Source organism: Dipteris shenzhenensis, chromosome 8 (assembly GCF_047967505.1).
Source record: "Dipteris shenzhenensis isolate YYH24624 ecotype China chromosome 8, Dip_SZ_1.0, whole genome shotgun sequence".
In the NCBI taxonomy this organism is placed as follows: domain Eukaryota; kingdom Viridiplantae; phylum Streptophyta; class Polypodiopsida; order Gleicheniales; family Dipteridaceae; genus Dipteris; species Dipteris shenzhenensis.
The window spans coordinates 2,581,392-2,591,497 of NC_141603.1; positions in this window are offsets into that span (position 1 = coordinate 2,581,392).

Consider the following 10,106-nt stretch of genomic DNA (forward strand, 5'->3'; position numbering starts at 1 on the left):
CAATGACTTGGAAGAGTAAAAAGAAATCTGGATTGCAAACCTTTGAGATGAATGCTTTCAACAATGTCTACTTAGATGTTGAGAAACTGCAACAAGCAATGGTCAAATTCTATGGCATGAGAGAAGATGGTAAGAGGAAACCCATTATAGCATTATACTTTACTTAGTTCATTTCCTATGTCATGTTTATCCTAACGATTTTTCTCTTTTATTGTACAGATTGCAATGGAAAGCTCATATTTGTCATTAAAATGGATGAAGCTCAATTGGTGAAAGAACACAAGTTAGAGAGAGTCAGCATCTACATTATGAATAAAGCCTTAGCCTTTGTTCAAGGGGATGAAGAAGTAGACCAAGATTTCTTAGTGCAATCAGAGAAAGATATATGGTGGCTTGCAGCATTTGAGACTCCGAAAGAGTGCCATGAGACATTGAAGTGGGTTCTAGATAGAACAGGAATCCCATCGACCATCCGAAGACAAGAGGAAGGGCAAACATTGACAGTCGATGGCCATGGAACCTTTCAAGTTAAATGGCATCTTGCTGGTGATTTGAAAACCCTCAAGTGCTTGCATGGTTGTGTACAGGGGCAAATGCAATGAACACATGCCTTTATTGCATGTGTTCGCAATGTAAGCAAAAGGTTGGCTTACAATGGGAGAATGGCATTCTATCTTGCAGCCAAATGCAAGCTCTGAATCACAACAAGAAGGATCCAAAGTGGGATCCCATCTTGCTTACCCCACTTGAGAGAGTACACATATGTACTTTACATGCGAACGATGCATACTTGATAAGTTGTTGTATTTGCATCTTGTTTATGCTTGGAATTTAATTCCGCAAGAAGTATCCGCACGGTGCATTGCAAAAGCTGAGAAGTTGTTGTCAAAGATGGGATTTCATGGAGGACATGTCAAACTTAAGGAGGATAAGAAAATGTCTGGGGCAACACAAAATCTTCCTGCAAAAGTGTCCATGGGTGGAGGGAAGGCAAGGAGATTCCTATCAAACCACAATCTCGACAGAGACAAATATACATTTTCTCAAAGTAGTTTGGGTTGGGAATACTGGAAAGCATTGTGTGAATGCATGACCAATAAGGCTTCTCATCCTCAAGTAGCAACTTTGAGAGCTAAAGTATGGACAAAGGTAGATGCATTGATAAAATTACTTCACCAAGTTCAAATCGATCAGATGTATTACGAAAGGTTTAGGATGGCTACGAAAGAGTTTATGCAATTAATGGTGAAAGTATGGGGGGAGTCGCACATTACGCATTACATGGTAATCTTGGCACCATCATAATATTTAGCACTTGCTTTATAAACAATTTTTGTTGCTGATTTGATTCTCATCCTGTTTGCAGCATATTCTCTATGCACACGGACCATGGTTTGTACAAAATTGGGGTCCTTTGTCAATTTGGAATACACAAGGCATGGAGAAGTCACACTATAGAGCCAAGGCAGCCTACTTTAAGAACTCAAGGCATGGTGGTGGTGTCATTCGCAGCAGTGCATTGCATAAGATGTTCAACTGGTTTTTTAGATGTTTACTAGGAAGGACTTTGAAGTCTGAAAAGGCAAAGGCATCTGAACTTGCAAAAGCAGTTCAAATTGTATCAAAGAATAGAAGGCATAGTGCTTGGAAAGCATCCATAGGGAGTCAAGGAGTCGCACGTTGGTTGCAAGCTAGAGTGAGAGAAGGGAACCGATGAGTCCAACCACCAACAGAAGCTATGATGTAATTGTATACAAATATGAAATAAATTGCTTATTTTGAGCACAATTTGTGTACTCACTCTTTAATATCTTGCTTATTTTGACCACAATTTTTGTACTCACATGACGTTGGGGAAAGTGGGGACATGGTGAAGGAGGGGGGAGAGAAGGGAGGGGGGTGGTGCAGGGCAAGGGGAGGGGTGGAGTGGTAGCAAGGGTGGGGGGAGGGGGGGAGGGGGGTATGGGGGAGGGCAATGGGTGTGGGCAGGGCAAGTAGGGGGAGGGCAAGGGGGGGAGGGTGATGAGGGTGGGCGGGGGTTGGAGGGGTTAGGGTAGGGACAAGGGGCATGATGAAACCCTAAATGTAATTAAAAGGGATGTCAAAAAATGATGGGCCCTTATAAAAAGTTTAAAAAAACCCTAACTCTCATTATTCAATGGCAAGAGTGAAGAACACTGCTTGACCCACTAGACGTCGCCTCCACCCTTCCTCCCCTAGCTCCACCACCTCCATGGCATCTGCACACACGAACCGATCCAGGTCTGGTGGTGCCTTCCTCGACTCTTGTGAGCCCTCGCCCAACTCCCCCAAGTCTTGTGAGCCCACTCCCCAATCTCCTTAGCCTTCTTCTCCTCCGAAGTCTTGTGAGCCCACTCCCCAGCTCCAAGAGCATGAGCCTTCCCCTCATCCTTCTCCCCAGCCTTTCCCTCAACCTTCCCCTTAGCCTCAGGCCTTAGCCTCACCATGACCCTCAACCTTCCCTCAGCCTTCCCCTTTGCCTCAGCCTTCCCCTCAGCCTCAGCCTCAGCCTGACCCTTAGCCTTCCCCTCAACCTTCCGCTCAGCCTTCCCCTCCCCATGAGATCCCTCTCCCGATCGAACAAAATGTGTTCGATAACCTCCCGGATATAGAGAGGCTTCCTGAGGGTCAATAGACTTCTAGGAAGAGCATCATCTTCCCTCTCCCAGAGATACAACCCATGGCAGAGATGACCCCTATGTCCATGAGGGTAAAGCAGACTCCGAGGAAGGACCATCCCAAAGAAGGCCAAATCTCCAGACATTAGAGAGAGGAGGACTCGGAGGAGGATCAACGTAGACAAGAGCAACAAAAGAAGTTCAAGGCAAACAAGAGGCCGTGGGAAGGTGTTCAGGTACCTGTAAGGCCCCCACCAAGAGTCAAGAAGCCGTACCGAGCAAAACCAAGAGTGTGGGCCCTGAGGGAGATCAGGCAAATGCAAAAGACCATCGACAACTTGATCCCACATGCTCCCTTTTAATGTGGTACAGGAGATCGCACAAGGATACAAGGATGATGTACACTTCAGCACAGGAGCTATGGGGGCGCTCCAGGAGGCTGCAAAGCAAGTGACCATCACTCTGTTCGAGGACGCCAACTTGTGTGCCATCCATGCAAAGCGTGTCATGGTCCTGGACAAGGACATGGCTCTGGTAAAGCGGCTATAGAGTGACCCAAGTTTGAAGCCCTAGATTCTCTTGCAGCCCACTCTTAGGACTTAGACCTCCCCCTGCCCTTGAAGGCACTATCTTGTATCTAAGGCCCAAGGGTCGATTTTTTTAAATAAAATATATCAACATTCTCTACACTCTCGCATTGTTGTATATTTTCCATTTCAATGCTTGTAGTAAATGATTATTTTAAGTTAAGTTTTGAATTCTGTCAACTCCTAAAGGAATTTCACCATCGCATAGAAGGGAAAAGTGTCAGGCATGTCGCCAGGACCCCAGAGAGCCCAAAACCCACCAGGGCATTTTGGCAAGGGTTTTGGGCTTTCTGGGGTCCTAGCGATGTGCCACACTTTTCCCTTCTACGCGACGATGAAATTCCTTCAGGATTTGACAGAAATTAAAGCTTGATACCCAGAATTGGTGAAAATAATACTAAATTGGCTAGAAATTTATTAAATTAACACAATTAAAATGATGGAGAAAATATATCATCAACGACTTAAGCAAAATACAATGGAATTCATGACGAGCAATGATAACTTAAAACAAATAATAAAGACATGTAGTCATGTATCCATTTAAAACATCGAACCCCGATAGGACTCCGAGTGCCTCATCCTCTCGTAGTTCAAAAAGAATCTCTATGTCATGGAGGAATACGTACTCTTCTCCATCGATGATGAGGGACAAGGATCATAATTCTGAGTTTGGGTCAACGATCTCCAATGCAGATTCTTGCTCTACTGGGGGCTCTTGAAGTAGGCTCAATGCTTGAGCTACTTCCATCTCCTCTGTTGAATCGTCAAGGCTCTCTTCCATGTAGATGTCCAAGTCTAGTCTAGGGATGACCAGATCAGAAGTTCTAATAGAGGAGGTGCTGGACAATGAGGCTTCTTCCTCTAAATTCCCTTCTTAGAGAAGGAAGATGAATGTCATCTCCCATGAAAGGAATTTGGTGCCTGTATTTCCTATGATCCCTGCGTCTAGGATGTCTTAAACTTCGACTGTCCTAAACCCTTCATATGAAAGGTTGTCACAAAAGCGGGCCAAGCACTTTACAAACTTGAGTTCCTCTACGAACAGATACTTTATGTAATCTATGGGAATCCATCTCTTTGAAGTGTGGTCAAGTGTATAGGAAAAATTTGAGAAATTATCTTGCATGTAAAGGATGAGATCTGAGAAGTCATCCTTGGCTTGCATATATGTGCCTAGGACATCAATAGTCTTATAAAACACTAAAAATATCTCTTCCTCATGATCTGCAAATGCAGTTCGTGAGATGAAGTCATGGAACGCAGTTCTAGCTAAATCCACAGCAAATAGCAGTCGATGCAGGGAGTAACTTCTGAGGACAGGAGTTTTTATGGCTCTCTAAATGTGAAAGTGAGAATGTGATGTAAAAAGGGCTCTTACCCCTTAATATATATCAAAACCCTAAAAATTAAAATTAATCATAAAATCCCCAAATTTTTTGAAAAACATTTACCACCATGAACTGAAAGGAAAAAACATTAAAAGAAATACATTTTAATTTGATTGTCCATCATCTTTTGAAGCAATAACTAGGATTTGACAGACAAAAAATTAAATGCTACACTAGTCAAACACATTGTTAGCAATCTTCAAAGTTGCAGGAGGAATCAAATTGGCACTATGCATGCACTTCTCCACACAGCGGCTGATCTTACCACCATTTAAGGTAAAGTAGAAGGACTCTAATATGCCATCCTCCATGACCAATAGGTGTTCTCGCACATCCTTTAGAGTCCATTGCGATGTGACATTCACATTCTTGACATCTCCCTCTTCAACATCAATAGATAAACTTAACCCCATATTGTCTTCATCATTAGAGTCTAGGGGAAGCCACCGGCCATTTGTTTTCTTCCAGTGCATGTACTGAAAAGCTAAATACAACATTTGGCATGACAAATGGTATCTAATAACCACATTTTCTTTACATGCGTGACATTGAAACACATCACCCTTTTGGTCACCTGACCTGGTTCCCCAATTCATCCCAAGTAAATCTTCAAGAGCATTTTCATCTACATGCTTGCAGGACCACATAGTTTTTGTTCTATGCATATGTATATTCGAAAATAAAGAAGCAAAAATATGCAGAGGCATAAACCAAGATAACCTTGCCCATTTGGATCCAAATGTAAACTTCATGGCCATGCCCACATCCTTTGCAATCTTGTCCTTGTACGATTGCAATGTCCTCGAGTCCACATTGCTGCAATCCATGTCTTGAAGTTGTGGTGGTGCAATGGTTTACAGATGGCCATAGCATGATGATGTCATTGGAGTGATGTATGTTGCATTATACCAATACACATTCTTCATTTGCAAGGAGGCCAACTTCTCCCCAGCATGCATTTGCTCACCTACATCCTCATGAATCGCAGTGAACTTGTCTATGAATGATTCAACTAGTTCCCACTCCTCGAGGTCCGAAGGGAAGACATCTGCCACCATGAATAAGAGCTCTTAGAAACCAAACACAAAATTTCCAAATGGACTCATTACACTTACAGGTGAAAAAGGTACATAGATAGAAAGGCTCATAGTGTGATGGTATCCTAGATTGATTGGATGATGGAGGAAGCCACATATCTTTTCCCATGTAAACATGTTGCACTTCTGTGAGCCATCCTTTCTTCCCAAACTTGAACTTTAAGATGCGCCCCTTCCACTCATGCAATATGTCACCTCTCTTGCCCTTGGGAAGCTTATGTGGACCTTTGGCTGATCCTTTCATCACTATCTAGTCATTTAAGCTGTAGGTGCAAGGGATCCACTCATCCAATGCATTTTTGGTGTTGTGGAAGAATAAGAGGTCATAGCATTACGTGGTCTTGTAGCCGAGTTGTAGCCTCCTCACCATGCTTGGAGAGGTTGCAACAGCAAGAATGGGACTCCTACACAAGGCAATGCAGCTCCAACAGAGGCACAAAAGAGGGAGAAGGAGAGGGACAGAGCAGCAGCAACAGAGGCACACGAGAGGGAGAAGGAGAGGGACAGAGCAGCAACAACAGAGGCACAGGAGAGGGAGAAGAAGAGGGCAAGAGCAACAACAACAGAGGCATGGGAGAGGGAGAAGAAGAGGGACAGAGCAGCTCCAACAGAGGCATAAGAGACAGAGAGGGGAGAGAGAGAGAGAGAGAGAGAGAGAGAGGAGCTGCAACAAGCAGGCCAGAGCAGGAGGGAGCAGAGAAAGAGTGGGGAGAGGGAAAATGCATGGGATTCGATTCAAATCTGAGTGATTTGGCAGGCTGTGGACCAAAACAGTGGGGGGCAGAGGTCCTAGAAAGAGGGAGGAGGGAAGAAAAATTTGCCACAAGGGCCCTACGATGCCATTTAAGGCAGTTTTGGGCTCATGTGGGGGAGGTGCACCTGGTAGGAGGGTCAAACATGGGTTAAGAGGGGGGGATGGTTTGGGTGGTCCCTAATGTAAGGGGAGCAACCAATAAGGGCTCTCTGCAAGCCTGCCCACCCTCCACCTCAACATACCATTGCCCCACACCTTCTAGCACTCTCATTGGTACACCTCAAATCACTCTCTAATCCCTTGAAATTAGGAAACACTAATTGGAGGCCCTTTTGAGACCCCAATTCTCCCCTAATGTCTCACTTTGTAATGGGTCTAGCAAGTACACGGTCTAGCAAGTACAGATTATTGATTTTCTTGACACGTGAAATTGTGATGTAGGAAAGTCCATGTTTTTGGCACTCAATCCTACGTCTTTGTGTGAGAATTTATCCATACAATCTCTTTTCACACACACACACACGCGTGTGCGCATACGCACACGTGCACTCACACAGAGATCATGAGAGAGAGAGACACACACACACACAAAGAGAAAGAGAGAGAGAGAGAGGGGGGGGGGGAGGAAGGGAGGTGAAGCAGAGGGGGAGGGAGAGAGAGCACAAAGGAACATGCATACAAAAGAAAGTGATATGGAGGATTGGAAATTTTCCAACCCTCCATATCACTTCCTTTTGTACACTCTCATGTGCACACACACACACACGCGTGTGCGCATACGCACACGTGCACTCACACAGAGATCATGAGAGAGAGAGACACACACACACACAAAGAGAAAGAGAGAGAGAGAGGGGGGGGGGGGAGGAAGGGAGGTGAAGCAGAGGGGGAGGGAGAGAGAGCACAAAGGAACATGCATACAAAAGAAAGTGATATGGAGGATTGGAAATTTTCCAACCCTCCATATCACTTCCTTTTGTACACTCTCATGTGCACACACACACACACACATAGAGAGAGAGAGAGAGAGAGAATCATGAGGAGATATTTATTTGGACTTGAATCTTGCATGACAAGGTGACCTACTACTAAGGAAACCCTATGATCAGTGGAAGTCCCTCCATCCTCTTTAACTTTTGCATTTCTGTAAGAGTGTTGTAATTGACATGACCAAATGTCTCAAGCCACAACTTTGAGTTTCCGTGGTCCCCATGTACAACTAAGGCATGTAACCAGTATAAGCCATTCTCCTCGACACCTTGAGCCAGCACCTGTCCATTTTCCTTGTATTTGATGGTGACTTCTCCATTTTTGAAGAACACGGACATCTTATGCTTATCCATCTAACTCACGGAGAGCAGGTTCTTGTAAAGATTGGAACATACAACACATTGACATTACTTTTTCTTCTCTTGCTATGGTGGTGAATGGAATACTATCTATACCCTTCATAGGGCATGCCCGACTGTCACCTTCGAGTCGAGGTGGGTCCCCTCCATAGCTATCTGCCCTCAACTCTCCCCCCCCCCCTCCCCCTTCACCCAAAAGGTTCAACCAAAAGGAAAACATGAGCATAGTTCTAGTCTAGGGATGGTTTAGGGTTGAGGAAAATGAGGAGGACTGTCAAGGTCATGTCAGGCTTGTCAATGAAATTTTTAATTATGAAGGGCCAATGAGAATTTTGAAGGTTTTTTGTATATAAACCTAATTTCTCCTAGATTTGGGAGCCTCTGTTACTAAGGTGTCCACATTTCAAAATCTTGTCAAAAGGTTCCATATTCCCTTATCTAGCCCTCTATTATTGTTATAATTCTTAGTAGATCTCCTTTTTGAGTCTGAATTTTTGGTAATGGAAAAACAAGTATGAAATACTTAAGAGTCAAATATTGAAAAGCAAGAAGAGCAAGAAGAAGAACTACAAGAACCCAAAAGGTCAACAAAAGAAATAAACTACCCACAAGGTTGACATATACTCAAAAAGATAGAGCTATTCAAGTGGAAGCACCAATTATGCAATGATCACAATAAGCATGCAAATAAATGAGCCAAAATGTAATTTGAATATGCAATTCAAAAGCCAAAATGGCAAATGGCTATGCATGGAGAAATGGATGCATTCTTAAAAAACAATACATGGGAGTTATGTGACTTACCACAAAGAAAGAAAGCCATACTGGATACAATCTATAGATGAAACCATTGAATGATACATAGCTAGATTGGTTGCAAAAGGGTTTGCACAACAATATATAGAGGTCTATGAAGCAACTTATTCTCAAGTAGCAAAAATGGATTTCATAAAAATTTTGATATCACAAGCAACCAAAATAGTAAGTCAAACAGTTGCCAACTTGATGCTTAAATACATTCTTGAATGGATACCTAGATCAAGAGGTATGCATGCATCAACCACAATGGTATATTGAAGAGAAAACTAAATCTAAACTCAAAAAGAGTATATATGGCTTGAAAGCACCTAGAAATTTGTATAGCAAAATCGACAAATATTATGCTAATCTGGGTACACAAAATCTAATGTGGATCACACATTCTACTACAAAGTTCAAGGGGAAGACATAAGCATTTCCTTTCTATATGTAGATTATCTTAAAGTGACAACCATGATAAAGATAAAGAAAGATCTACTTGCGAAATTTTACATGAAAGATGTTGGCACCATGCATTATTGTCTAGGTGCAATATTTTGGAGGGATGCAAAAAGCACATTCATGAGGCAACACATATATATTGACATCTATTCAAAAGTTCCATATGTAGGATTGCAAGATTGCAGTAGCTCCAATGGAATAGAATTTGAACTTGGCAAAAGATCAAGAAAACCAACAGTGATTGAAAGTGTACTATAGATAGCTTATTGGGACTTTTAGATATTTGACAATCACAAGGCTAGATATATGTTATGCTATTAGTTCATTGGCACTTGTCAAAGCCAAAATAATCACATTGGCACAATTTATGTCAAGCCAAAATAATGACATTGGAATGAAATTCAAAGAGTATTTAGATACATTAGAAGCACCAATAGTTGGGAATTGAATCTAGAGGAAGTCATACTAGGTTGCATGGTTACTGTGTTAATGAGGCAACACATATACATTGACATCTCTCCATGTGCCATATTGTTTTAAAGGTTGGAACTCATCACTTTTAAATGGAGCATATAGCAATATTTTTTCTCTATAGTAGTTGTTTGGGTCTCTCACTTTATTGAATTTCATGAACGTTATTATTTTAGTATTGCGCCTTTTCTTAGAACAGCCATTTGAGTGATTGTATTTTGAGGCATATGATGCAAGGCAAATGCCTTGTCGCTTGATATATTTATCAATGCCATGATCTTCAAGATAGGGGTATCTACAACTACGTATGGTGAACTTGGAAGATAAATGCAACAGGGAATTTGCCCATCTCTTATACTTTTGGTTACCAATGGTTGACTAACAAAATAGAAAACATTCTAACGATCCCTCTAAATAAAAATGTAAACGCCTTGTAAACAATGCTTCCAAACATGCAAGGCATGAATCATGCCAAGTAGCTCCTTATTATACACGTCATATTTGCGCTTCGGCTTTCCAATATATGAATGTCATAAGACCTCCCATATTCTTTTGTGC